Genomic DNA, 15,313 nt, shown 5'->3' on the forward strand with positions numbered 1-15,313 from the left:
ATCGAACAAAAATAGCATGAAAATGTAGCACATCACTCAATAAGTCTGTAGGATTAATTATATTTGAATATTAACATTTTGAATAATTTATGATTGAAATGCGGACCTACCCGCCTTATTATTGCAAAATAACATATATTGCAAATTATAAAAATACTAAAGTCCGTATTTCAACTACAAATTATTCAAAATTTTAATATCAAAATATAAATGAATCTATGGACTTATTCAGTGATGTGCTACATTTTTTATTGCGACAATTTTATGGTACTTTTCACGTACTTTTTCTATCAAAAGTATTCTGTAATATTCTATGAGCTTTTATTTTTTTAAACTATTCATCCCTTTTAATTAATTTAACTAATAGGCTAATAAAAAATACACCACATTATGTTGTATAAATTGACGATTTTGTAACTAGATTGAAAATTAGTGACTCTCAAATCAAAATTTTATTTATGGAACTTTTATGAATGCTTACAATATTAAAAGTGCATGGTTTTGCAATATATTTCTTATGTAGTATACAATCCAATTTGGAAGTTACATCAAACAAATAATATAATTAATATTTTAGGATTTAAAAAGCAGTGTGTTGTAAATAACATCTTACTGTTAGTTATTTTTTAAAAATATACAACCTAGTCGTACTACTTTTTTGAATTCATTGATTGTTTCAGATTATAATTCACTTTTTGTTTAAATATTTTTGTATTTATAAACTGCACATTTTAAGCATCTATTATCGCATTTCGCCTGTTAACAAAAATTATTTCTCTAATTATAATTGTGTTCAAGCGTAATATAATTACTATTAATCATGTTAAAATAAAACGTAGCAAATCAAGTTATCTCAAAGAATTATGTGCGTCGTTAACTAAAACAATTAAATTAAAGATATAAATCTATTATGTCTTAACCATCTTTTTACTAACAAAAATGAAACTTCATTTTTCGAAATGTACCTTGTCATCCCAAACATCCTACGATTCATCGTGCCGTAGAAATTAAAATTCTCTTCGGTTGATTATTTAAAAAAAAAACTGCAAAACATGCTAATTCACAAAGGATATTCATTTCAAAATATTATTTACAATCACAAGCCCAAAATGCGCGTCATCGTCCTGAGGAAAACATCAAACTAATCGATATCTTTGGTGTTTCGGGATTATTTATTTTTGAAGTTTCATTATGATTTATTTGATTTACATATTCAAACACTCCTAATCAATAAAAAATGTTTTTTATTTAATTAACATTTCTTTGATTTATTTATATTCATAGCTTTTAAACTTTATTATTAGTTATATTATTTGTAGAAAACATGGAATTCAAAATGTTTGTAACTATTTTAGTTTGTGCTACCTACATTTCTAAACACTATATTTTTATTAACAACTTATTAACACATTTGTGATTTAACTAATACATAAAATAAGGTTCTATTTACAAAATAATTTTACGACGTATTTACAAATAAATTTCGTAATAGTAACATTTTGTTCTCAAATCTTTTAATGTTAAAATCTGCTAGGATTGTATACTATTTCATTTGCGTTTACGATAGGTTCATCAGAGTATTTTGAAGAATTTTTACAATACCACTAGTATATTTACAATTATTTAACGCAAAGTGATAAATATAAAAGCAAAAGGCGACACACTGGATGTTGTCCATAGACGACGCTTGTACTTACAAGTCGCCAAGACGATGAACTATAGTTGGTTGAAATTATCTATGTATTATGTTGTAACTAAATTTGAAATAGGGTAAAGCGGGGCATAAAGATCCAATTTTACTATCAGTAATTATACTGTGTAAACCAAATGAACTGCATCACAAAGCATAACACGTATCAAACAATCAACTATCGAACTATATTCAGTAAAATTTCCAGTTAATTCCTAATTATAGACGTATGTTTTAGCTATTTTTCTAATATCTGTCATCTGTTCTCATTGGCAGGGTAAAATATGCCGGCTGGGGGGCAAACAGATCTAATGTTTTATTTCCAATTTTTAAGGGATTTTACGTAATAATAGCTGCATTATTATAACAATGCGAATTTCAAATTTTGTAAGGACATTTTTTACAAAAATCATACAAAATATAACCTTGATGTGTTATTTCGGAAGAAATATTCATCAGCAGAGTTGGACTAAATATTTATTTAATTCATACCTTGCAAAATTGCTTTTTTTTAACTTGATTTACTTCTTTATTTACTATTTTTTATTGTTTTTACCTTTGCCAGGGGTAAAGGTTTAGTTGGTTCTTTTTACTCCACCCACATGTAAGCTTTCATAGAGGTTCTGTAGGAAAAAAACTGTTGAATCTGACTTAAAATTAACAATACAGTTTATAAAACAATTAAAAAACATACACCTAAAAATTTGATTGAGATCTCGTATACTAAACGACAGTGCTCACAACCAAAAACACTAATAACGAAAAAAAATACTTTTGTTAAGGATTTTCAAACATTGTTGTTTATCTCCTAGTAGCGACATCGTAAGAATTGATATGATAGCTGGTTGCGACATCTTTTGCCCCCTACTTTCAAATATTGTTTTTACAAAAATCTTGAATTTGCTTGTTTTTGAGGTATTGGTGGTGGACCTTTAAGCCGTTGACCCTTAAACTGCGCACTATCCTGGTATAAATTAGAAAAATATATATTAATGAGTAAATTGTTTGACTCGGACGATGTCATCGGTACTTCGACAACAATTTATTCCACACACTGCCTATATGTTTATTACAAATGTCATTCTATTTCCGTTGTCGGCGCGGCTTGCCGTTTGCATGTGTCTTCCTCCTATACTCTCCGACGGTCGTACTTTATTTTGTGGACGTCAAAAACGGTTGACGTGTACTGACAGTCCTTGTCATTTTTATTCTTTTTTATTCTCCGGAACGGTCGCGCGGGATTATATTTAAAGCCGCCCGGCGCTTTACGACTTACGACCAAGTTCCCAGACACCGGACCGACCGACCCGACATTTCTATATATTAAATGTCGCTTTGACACTGTTTTACAGTTACTGCAAAAGGCCTATGATTGAGAGAAAAATTGAGATGAGATGATGACGGTGACATGTGAGTTGATTGGATTGTACAAGGCGGCAATGGTAGTTAGATGGTAGTATACGAGGTGTGTACAAAAAGTAAAGTGGCTTTTCAAGTTCAGGGGCAAGGTACATATATTTATCGATTTTTTGCTGTTAATATACCATTATTGTATCTAACATATATTGACGGTGATAAAAACACATCACATATTTTTAACTTAACGTAGGGTAAGTTATAATAATCGCAAAAAATAGAAAATTAAATTTTTTATGTATCTTTACGTTTCACACCCTTCAGAACAATTTGGCATACCTTAGAAAAAATGGACGTGTGTGTGTATGTATGTGCGGATACAAATTTTCGTCGACAATTTTGGAAACACGGATTAACTGCTTATTTTTAATTAAATAAACATTTTACTTATATTTACAAATTGAAGAACTGGCAAAATTTTTGGGAAGGTAGGTTTAGCGGTTTCGGAGATCCAAGGAAAAAAGTAACAAAAATGCCATTTGGCGGTCAAAAATGATCATTAGACTTAAGCACACCAAATTACCTGATATTTTATAGAGATTTTAATAAGTGCCAATTTTGTTTACATTTCGGTGGTTTCTATACCAATGTTTATTAATTGGATTGCAACGCGGCGCTTACGCGTTTCGGTATTTTGTCTCTACGCAGATAACGCAACGCGATTTTTGAAAGAAGTTCAAAATTTTCACAAAGTTATGAGATACAATTAAAAAAAATTATATTTTCTCAAAAAATTGAAAGTTTACAAAAATCTATTTTTTCTTTTAGTTTTCAGAAAAATTTGGAGCTTTTTCAAGAAATTTAATTTTTGTTGCGCGAAGTTCCAGCAATTGAACTGTCTTACCTTAAGCAGTCTTACCTTACATATTAGTTATTTCAGGCTATCGGCATATGATAGCCTAATAATAATATTCAATTAAATTCTTGGCAGTAAAGACGTGAAAATTCATACTAAATTATAGATGCTGCAAAATGCACACTTGTATTTTTTTATTATAAAATTTTGTTAGCTGTCATAATTACATACTAAATCTAAATATATTGTTTTAGCCAATCCAATTTAATGATTTTCTGATTTGTCTACTGATTTCTTCATTTACTGTATACATATTGGTTTCCTTATAGATTAACCTTATAGATAGGGACATAGATAGAGACATAGTATTTTTTAGCTAACTAAATGTCCTAACAAAGCTTGACAAGAATAGGGACTCTGTCAAAATGGGTCTACTTTTTTATCTGTCTAAAAGCAGTTTTGTCAAATCTATAAATTTTAGCAATATATTTATTTTAATTTATATTTTTGATAAATTCGTTATACTTGCTTATTGAAATTTTTACTCTTTTAGTCGATCAAACATTTTATTTTTTTTAGTAATTAAAATGATATATAATTAAGAAAAATTTCTTGTTTGACTACTTGCTGTAAAAAATATAGTTAGGTCAAAAATAATTCATAAATTGTGCAGATATGATTCAACAGTCACAGAAGTTTCATGATATTGAGTAAGGGCTTCTATTGACGTGGCATTATAGATGGCAATCCAATAGTTGGCATATCTGTTTTTGATAATTGTATTCTTAAAATAATAAAAAATTTATAATACTTTGTATTGGATGCTGCAACGTCGGGTGAGGGCCTTTTCCACTTGAAATAATTGTTTCGTCTATATTTCAAGTAAAAATGGATGTCATTATTACTCGACTTCAGGGAGATATTCAAAAAAATAATTGGGCTAGGAAAACAAAACCTATCATACATCACATATAGAAATAAATATGTTTCTACATTCTCAATAACGTAAAGATCTTACAAGCCAACAAATTGTTTAATATTGCAATAAATACGTGTGTATATATTAATTAGTATGTCTAGCATATATGCTATTCAATGTTCCACATTGTTAATACTACCTATATTGTAAGAGTGTAATTGTAATACTTCCAATGCTTTTTCAGTGTGAACTAATTATCTTGTTAACGCTATTTTGCTCACAGCGAGAGAAAATTTTATCCATGCAATCTACTTTGCCATTAGAATCAACTGCAACTCTGGTGTTATTATCAATGGGTATTGCAATATCAACACTAATCTGGAAATTGCATATTCGTTTTAATTGCACTTGTATTTAGTTTTGCATAATATATAGCTTAAGTAGAATTTTTTTAACAAACTAGCATAAACATAAAACATACATCGTTAAGAGAAATAAAATCAAGTTTTAGAAAAAGCGTACTTAATGAAATAAATATATTACACGATGAAAGCCAGAGGGACATATTAATTTTACTATTGATTTTTTATTAGAAATTGCAAGGTTTAAACCTTAACATTAAAACAGAACTTTTATCAAAATTTGACTAAATCATGATTTAAGAAATTTCTTCAGTTTATAGCATATTTTTCATTTACGCTGAATTTAATGTATATTTTTGTGAAACTTTGTGATGCTATAAGTCAGGAAGATATTGATTAAATTAATTCACATATATTTTTATTATAAGTGAGAAATTTGCTATTGTACTAGAATAAAATCTGTTAAATGTTTGATAACCTAATCCTATATGTGTTTTGCTTTTGAACGCTTCGAAAAAGTTTATATTTTACTAGGTACTTATTCATATATTTGTATTCAAATTATAGTAAATACATTCAAGAATATGTTCCTTACAGTACTAGCCTTTTAATATTTCTATCCCATATATTTCAATTTCACTATTATGATGGTTAGATTTGTAAACCCCTCAAAATAATGGGACTTACGGTTAATAATGAGTTTATAGTAATAGAAATATTATTCTAATCTAAATTGTCAAGTATGTATATATTTATATATACCGTTGGTCCGTAGCGGCATAAAAAATGTGAGATATTATTAGCGAAGAAAATAATCAGTGTCAATCTCAAACGAACTCCTGTGTTGCGTCCAATTTATACTGCTGTGTTGTAGTCCATTGTGTTTTTACGAACTACATATATTATTATATTTGTATACGTATATATATATATATATATATATATATATATATATATATATATGTGTGTGTATGTATGTATATATATACAAACATAAATGCAGTATATGATACCTACGACAGGATAACTGGATGAAGATGAAGATGAGACATCCGCTTGTGATACCAAATGACTTCTAAAGTTTAATTTTGTTCAAATATTACACATTAATTAATTTCATTAATTTTCTCTATTTAGTGAAAATTCTACGTAATTGGAATTCAAGCAATCCCAGAATTTTTGCATTCCTTGAACATGCTATTTAATTATATAATTTTCTAGAAGTTTTTAATTTGTAGAAAAAGTTTTTTCATCTTTCCTAGGTATAATACCAAATTAATTTTCTATATAATATTAGGAATGTTTGTATCTATTTCTGAATCCCAACTATACAAACTTTAACCATTAAAAATATGCACGTTAAAGTAAAAACGTTGTGTTTCGGAAGTTTTGTAATAATTATTTTTGAATAAGATTTTTTTTATCAAATTAATGGCTATCTTCCAGATTATTTTCGAAACGTTTATTCAATAACTCAAAAATAATTAAATAAACTATAATAAAGTGATGATTGATTTTTTGATATAAAATATTATCAATTATAATACATAAAACCTTACTGAACTGATCATGCAATCATTTCAAATGCTATAGAATAATTATAATTATGCATATAACCGTATAAGCCCACAGCTTTAGAGTTTAATATTTAAAGTTTCCATTACTTAGGTTAGAAAAAATAAACGTGATTTTTATTTATAAAGAAGGTTCTTTAATAGATTAGATACTTTGTTCTTTTTTATTAGTCATCTTGGTAGTAATATTATGTTTCATATTCTTTCATAGCCTACAGACTAGCTCCAAAAGGACGTAAACATACAATTAGTAAATTACATTTCTACTTATTAATAATTTAAAATCTTTAGTTATTATTGACACTAAATTAAATTTAATAAATAATAAATAACGTAGAATTGGAGATAAAAGCTTGTAAGGATTATAATTTGTTCTATTGATGCCTCCTGAATATTGTTATGAATATAATAATATTTCTGCATTGTTTAGTGTAATATTTGTAATACTGTTGATTATATATTTTTATAATTGTTGAATCCTCAACACGTTTGCGGACAATAACAGTTTTAGCAAGGTAAAAAAATGGACAAGGACAGTCATTTGATTTTTAAATTGGCTGTGATATCCGAAATTTGATTAAACACCGTTTATAAGGGAGGTTAAATTATCATATTTTAATTGCTATACACAAATGCTATAGCATCCACGTCAAGTATTACCCTTCTATTTTTGGCAACTTACTTACTCAAACTTATTAGGAAAAAATAAGGTAATGTAAAAATACCTGAAAAATCAGTTAGTCGTTACCTTGATAGGTACAATAATTACAAAAACGTAGGTTTATATGAAATTAAATTCAAAATAACTGAGCTTAAAATTTGAATGCTAGAACATTCATGTCATTCTGCATCAGAATAAAAATGAATGCTATAGCATTCACGTCCGCAAAAGTGCTACTATTTTATTTTGGGTTTCTTATACCCCAAATTTGTAATCAATAAGTCTATGAGCAGCTCATTCGAGCTTGAAAATAAATATCCTTTATTATTACGATTTCGAACTATTTTTTCACATCACTATCGATACCGATGCCGTACCTGTGTATCTACAAATCGTGTGGGAAAATTGTAAAATGTATTAAGTATTTGCAGTCGAATCGGTTTTGCTACACGCCGTGTGTCGCGGGAACTGAAAAACTCCACGAGAACAACACCTCATTCGAGCGCTGATTTTCATCGAAGCCGTCGATGGGAATTTGATTTCAAACACTTAATTGGATATATAGGCTCTGGAATAGTATATAACAGCTTTCAGATCACACAAATCATATTCTAGTGATTTATTCTACATGTAACTGCATCTGAAATACATCATTGCGCTTTGCGAACGTTTGATTCAATTATTAACAGTTATTTAACAAGTAGATTTAGAATAAGAAATATGGCTTTATCATGAAATATGGTATTTACTAGTTTTATAAAATTTAATTTAGCTAGGATAAGTTATAGTAATCGCAATCTACCTTGCGATATAAATAAAAAATATAAAATTAAGTATTAATTAGGGCTGGTCCTACCTTTAATAATAATAATGCGATGAGACTCATCATTTTATTTAAAGCAGTTCTACATTTAACATCGCTCCTATTATAAATGTATATGCATTTTGTCGTGAAGAGTAATTTAAAAAACAATAATTATTATTTTTGGGTAAACGGTAAATATTAGTATATTATATTAAAAAATTGTAGACATGGGTAAAGAACCACGTCTGTCGGGTCATCTAGTTATGAAATAAAACTGAACGTATGTAGTACTTTATTTGGTTTATAATATCTACTCTAATTTTTATTAATGCAATCATGGTTTATTAAGAATATATTGTCTAGTGGTTAGTATACCTGGCTGGAACATTCGATTCCTATTGATAGGGAGATGTGCTGATTAGCTTTTGGCAAAGGCAGGCCCAGCGGTTTCGGAGAAACAGAGCTAAATGTGCAATAAAATGGCAAAAAAACTTTCTGTTTGTTCTAAGAAAATAATTGCTTTTGGAAAAAACGAATTGTATAAATTTTTTTTAAGATTTTTTTTATATCGAAAATATTTTAGATTTTAATTGTAATTCTGACTTAAGTTCTAATATACTTCAAACAAATATTTTTAACTTTGCAATTAAATTTATATAATTCTTATAAATATTAGACAATGTTACAGTATTCATTTATAATAATCTATTTGAAAACATTTAATATTCTTCGAACATTTCGTTACGGTACGGGAAGTTCCAGCAATTTGTCTTAAGGCACGATGCCATACACACCACTAGTTTTATCCTACTTTCCAAATATTTATTCACTAAAATTAAACAGTTGATTCTAATTAATTGAATTTTCTTCGAGGGTATGCCAAAACAATTTGTTTTTGACATATCCCATGTTGTCTAGTGGTTAGGATACCTGGTTCTCAGCCAGGAGACCGGGGTTCGATTCCCCGCATGGGCCTACATTTTTTTTCCTACTTTTCAAATATTTATGCACTAAAATTAAACAGTTAATTCTAATTAATTGAATTTTCTTCTAGGGTATGCCAAAACAATCAATTTTGGTCATATCCCATGTTGCTTAGCGCATGGGAATTTATTTTTAATCCTACTTTCCAAATATATTATTAAATAGTTTCTTAATTATTATTACTTATCATGTATATTGTTTAATTTATTTTACTGTTCTCTTTATTACCTAAAAAAGCAATTTTGTATTATAAGACTTTTTAAGTCTTGATTGACAAAATAATAAATAAATAAGAAAAAAAATTTACTTTTCAAAACTTCCTGAATTTTGTGTTTACGATTTCGGGCGCACGGATCAACCTATACGAATGATTCATTCAAACTTCCGATTGGTATTGACTGGGAGGCGTGCTGATATGTTTTTGGCAAAGGCAAGACCAATCATTTCGAATAATGGAGCAAAAAGTGCAAAAATCCGATATTTCAATAAATACGTTTATACTATATCTCGGTTAGCTCAGTCAGTTTAAGCGTAAAATTTCTCTCGTGGGGTAAGTTATTGTAATCGTCCAAAAATCGACATTGAAAATTTTCAAACGTGATGATACGTTTTGAAGGTTTCTGAACATTTTGGCAACCTTAGAAAAAATTGATATGTGTGCGTATGTATGTTGTATGAATAGAATTTTTTGGATGTACGGATCAACCGATTTGAATGGCTCAAAAAACATTTGATTTATATTGATAGGGAGATGTGCTGATTAGTTTTTGGCAAATGAAGGTCCAGCAGTTTTGGAGATACGGAGCGAAGAGTACAGAAAATAGAAATCAAGTTTTTGAGAGAACGGAGCATCCGATTTGAATTATCCAATAAATATTTCAATTGTAATGTTGAGGAAAAGTGGTGATTAGCTTTTGGTGAAGTCAAGTCCAGCCGTTTCGGAGATAAGGAGCTAAATGTGCAAAAAATGGGAGTTTTTGAGAGAATTAAGCATTCGATTTGAATGATTCAAAAAACTTTCTGCATGTGTTGACGAAACGATTGCTTTCGATTAAAGTTTTTTTTTATAATTTATATAAAATATTATTTTCGATACATAAGCTGTTATATTCTGTTCTCATAAAAATAATAAGTTACAATATTTATAATAATATATTTGAGAACATTTAATATTCCACAAATATTTCATTAAGGTACGGGAATTTCCAGAAATTTACTTCGAGGCAAAATGCTATGCACGACTAGTTTAGACTAAAATTTCTTAACTATTTATTTATTTTTTTATTATCACTCAAATTCAGTAGCGGTGAATATGCGGTTTCATAAATAATTACATATCACTAGTAGCGAATGTTTAGACTAATGAATGTTTTTTATGTAATGGAAACTTTTGTTCGAATAATAATTAATTTACGTTTTTAATTTAATTCTCTGTACAGTTGACATATACATGTATAGAATTATCTATTAAATTAACGAGAAAAATATAATTATGTCTAATAAAAAAAATATTGGTGAATAACTATCGTTGAAAAAAGATTGATGCCTAAGTACGTCAGTCATTTAAATTTAAGAAATTACAATACACCTTTTCTTTGTTTAGTACATTACAAAGCACGATTAAAATTAATAAAATAGAAAGTTTATATTGAATATTAGAGATACAATAGTTTCACAAATTCGAAAAGTAACTTTTTAATGGACATTTGAGCCTATGGTTGTATTTTTCGAAGATGATTAATGGAAAATTTAATCAACAAAATTGCCATCAGATATCAAATCCAATTTTTGTTTTATTATCTTGTTATAAGTTAATAGAATTATTATTGAATCTTTTTTGAACTTGTTGATTAATTATATTTTCGCTTTCATTGTGAGGTGCGTTTTTCTACAGCGCTGTTAGAGTCGAAATAAGCTCGTGATTGCATACCAGCGTTTTCGAGCCGAGTTATATAATGGCAATTCTGATTATTAATTGGTTATTGTTAAAAACTTGATAATATAGATAGCGATTGTGTATTGTAACAATCGAGTTTTAAATTATTTGCTTTTCTTTGTAAAGTTTATCTATCGGTTTATCGACTTCAGCACTTCCAGAGATACTGGGGATCCTTCATATACGTTTCTTAAAACATTGTTGACTGGTGATTATTTTTATGCTATTTATCTGTTAACTGTGATTGACGAATAAATTCGTCATAAAAAAGCAGAAGAATCTTGTTTATTGATTTTGTGTATATTGATCATGCATATAAAAAAACGACAATTTGCTATTTAAATTGAAATTTTTGAAGGAAATAAAATATACTCTGAAATGTTTAGATTATTTTGAGGCTATAACTGCATAAAATAAGTAGTTGCAAATGGCATTTTACCTTAAGGCCAGTTGCATAAACTTTCTGAAGTGTGGAAGTAATATGCTTAATCAATTTGAAAAAAGATTGAACTATTTAGATAACATTTTCTATTGTCTAGTTTGAAAAGAGTTTTTGCTTTTCGTAAAAAACTATTCTTGCCTTTTTACATTTACAAGTATAATATTCCATTTAATTCAATTTGTTTTAAGTATGATATGTATGTAATAAAACCTTTTGTTAACACAAAAGTAAAAATTTAAAAATTTTAATTTGAAAATTTGCTTTATTTGACTTAAATACATACATTAATTTTTACATAAAGATACAAATTGCATACACCTATCATACTATCATAATATAATATTGTTTTCATATATATATTTGTTTCAATTAACTTATATAAGTATGAAAAGAGCTATTAAAAACATACTTCCATCAAGTGAACACAAAAAAAAAAGCAGTATTAAACAGGTCAATTCTGCCTTCAATTGAACCAATATTATGGCAAGACTATATTAGGCTGCGTTTTTTTCATATAAAATGGTTCTGAAAACTGTCGAAATGCTATGTGGTTGCTCTGCGATTAGACGTTTTACACATAAAATGTAATATCACTTATATGTGAATAACACATCAGAAAGATGCACTTATGTTAATATTCTATTTTTGACGTTCATGCGTTTTTAGGTTAGGTTTTATACCTTTAACGCAACCATATGACATTTTGACAGTTTTTAGTATCAATTTATACGAAAAACGCAGCGTAACATAAAACTTGCCATAACATTGGTCTATTTTACGACAAAATTGGTCCAAAAGTTTCAATTTTGGAATATAAACCCAGATTTTTTATCCGATGTCTCAACAGTGCAACTTACCTTGTGATTAACGAATATTCTCGTCATAAGCTCGATAGTTTTAATAATTAATTACTTTTCTTTTGATATTAACAAACAAAATTGAATCAACAATTTCTCATGTACTTCTTCTATGTTAGGTTATTTCATACTAACAAATATTTTTTAAATATTCACGCATTAGCTGCTTTATGTTTAAACTTACATTTGGAAATTAGTTAGGAGTAATGTAGAAGATCAAGAGTAAATGGAATCATATCATTGAAAATTAACAAGTTTCTGATAACTTGATCTATATTGAAACGATAATAACGATGTGTATCGAACATCCATCAATAAAGTATTTTCACTAATATCTTCGATAAATCATACTCAAATATTCTCCCTCATTTTCGGAAACATTTACGTCTTGTTTTCTCATCGAAATATCATCGAGAATTGAGAAGTTCCCGACTGTCTAATCGCAAACTGTGCTAAAGCCCACACAAATACTCGTATAATCTATCGAATATTCTCAACAACCGAAATAAGGCTTCATTCACACTGCCAATTATACGTCGATGAATGTTTAATAATAATAGTTAAATTATTGGTCTATTGATTATGTATATCTAACATTGTCAATTTCTGTATCACAATGCATTTACAAAAAATAGTAAATGTGACAATATATAAAATTATAGATGTGATATATAGCGGTTTTCAGTATCTATGTTTGCATGCTTTATTTATTTTGTGATTCATTTTTATTGACTTGTCTAAAGACAGATGCACTTCACTATGTTATGAATTTATTATTAGCAATTTTTAATACGGATGATTTTTTATCGGATTCGATAATGCCTGGTAAAGGCTATTTTTACTAGCAAACATATGTCTATCTATATTTTTCGGGCTATTCGTAGAGTGTATCGAACCTAGAACTTCTTGACGGCATCCCATAGCTCTAACCATTAAATTATGGAGGAGCACATGAATGATTATATAAAGAATGATGAATAATAATTATGAAAATAATGCTACGAGAGTGACAGTCACAACCGCCCTGGGGGTGTGGACGTTTGACACTCGCATTTTTCTTGTATAATTTCATTGATTTCATGATTATTACATCATATTTAAAGACAGCATTTCAGTATATTTTTTCGTAAACAAGTGTTTAAATTAGCGTTTATTTTACTATTGTTTTTCAACTTACTTTTAACACCCTTAGGGTAAGTTATGGTAATCGCAAAAAAATCGAAAATGAAAATTTTTATATATCTTTACGGTTCAGAGGTCTCTGAACATTTTGACATACCTTAGAGAAAATGCATTTAAAAGTGTGTGTGTGTGCGGATACAAACTTTTGTCGACGGTTTCGCAAACACGGATCAAAAGATTTGAATAATTCAGAAAACATTCGATTCCTACCGATAAGGAGACGTGCTGATTAGTTTTTGGAAAAGGTAGGTCTAGCCGTTTTGGAGATACGGGGCAAAAAGTGCCAATAATGGTATTTCAGTTTTTGAGATAACGGGGCGTTGTGAATAATTCAAAAAACTTGTATTGACGAAGTGAACAACTGGTGAAATTTTTGTAAAGGCAGGTCCAGCGTCTCCGGAGATTCAATAAAAAAAGTGAATAATAATGCGATTTGGCGGTCGTATATCGTATTATCAGATATTTTATAAATATTAAATTAAGTACAAATTTTGTGTGCATTTATATGGGCTCCGTACCAATATTTACAGGTTAGACAACTACGCGGTGCTTACGCGCTTTGAAATTTCAACTCCAAATTAGCTATGCAGCGCGATTGCTTAAATTTTTTTCAAAAAAAATCAAAATACAAATTTTTCAAAAAAGTCTTTTTTTAAATATCAAAATTTGTCAAAAATCAAATTTTTTCAAAGGAAGTGTGAATGTTATCAGTACTATATTCCAGCAAAATGTCGCTTTGTTTTAAAGCCAAGGTGTTATAATTAAATAAGTAACATGTGAACCGAGCCTTAGGAACCAATTGTCTTTCTTCGTATCCAAGCACGCACACTGTCAAGGCTCCGGGGAGCGTCGAAAGACACTCGACTCGCGTCTTCCCCGAGAATACGGATTGAAAGTTTGCCGCATCAAACGAGTAATTGATTCTCTGTTTGACGCGATAAACTGCGAAAAGTGGCGTGAGCGAACGCCATCAGGACGATCTTGTTCTTTGACTACTCTCTTCTGATATAACTAAATTAAACTTTGTGTTCGCGTTGTTGTCGATTCGACGAGTCAATCACAATAAACGCAATAGAGACGAAGCTTTGCCGAATCGAGTGAAATGTGAGAGTAAATCATTAAATACTGGATGTGTCGAAAATTTCATTTATATAAATTGTGTAAACTTTTAGGAATAAATATGAATCTCAATTAATCAATATTCAACAAACAAAGAATCAGAACAAATATTTTATTATTTTTTCTCAAGTTTATTAAAGAGCTATCAGAGCTTACGAGTTCTATTGTTTGTTGTCATAATACTTCTTAATTACGTGTAATTTTAAAGAAGGCAACCCAATCTAGTAGTGATAATTTTTAACGTCATGCAGCAATGCCTGTAAGAGATATTTTCGCATGGAAATATTTTTTTTATATTTTTAAGTAAAATGTATATATCTTCACTGTTTGATATCAGGTCGATAACCAGACGATTATACAACCAGGCGCTCAACATGGCGCTATGAAGTCTCCATATCGCTTTTTAACTTCCCGAAGAAGATGTTTGTTTTCATCAAAATTGGAAAAAGTATGTGTGTGTGTGAACAGAATTTTTGCCGTAAATCGGCGTTTTCTCAAAAAGTTTGAAAAAAAGTGTTAAACTTTTCGTCCACATTTAAGCTCATACTACCGAATCGATTTTAAAAAATC

The 15,313-nt window shown here is 28.9% G+C and overlaps 1 non-coding gene across 1 annotated transcript; it reads left to right on the forward strand.

The window, feature by feature from the left end:
• The first annotated feature begins 9,126 nt into the window (after positions 1-9,126).
• On the forward strand, positions 9,127-9,198 carry Trnae-cuc. The gene has a single exon. It is a non-coding gene; the product is annotated as a tRNA-Glu (tRNA).
• Positions 9,199-15,313: the final 6,115 nt, after the last annotated feature.

This window comes from Ctenocephalides felis, unplaced genomic scaffold, assembly GCF_003426905.1.
Source record: "Ctenocephalides felis isolate EL2017-DRISC unplaced genomic scaffold, ASM342690v1 CF-g0.4_SCAFFOLD_01886, whole genome shotgun sequence".
Taxonomy (NCBI): Eukaryota; Metazoa; Arthropoda; class Insecta; order Siphonaptera; family Pulicidae; genus Ctenocephalides; species Ctenocephalides felis.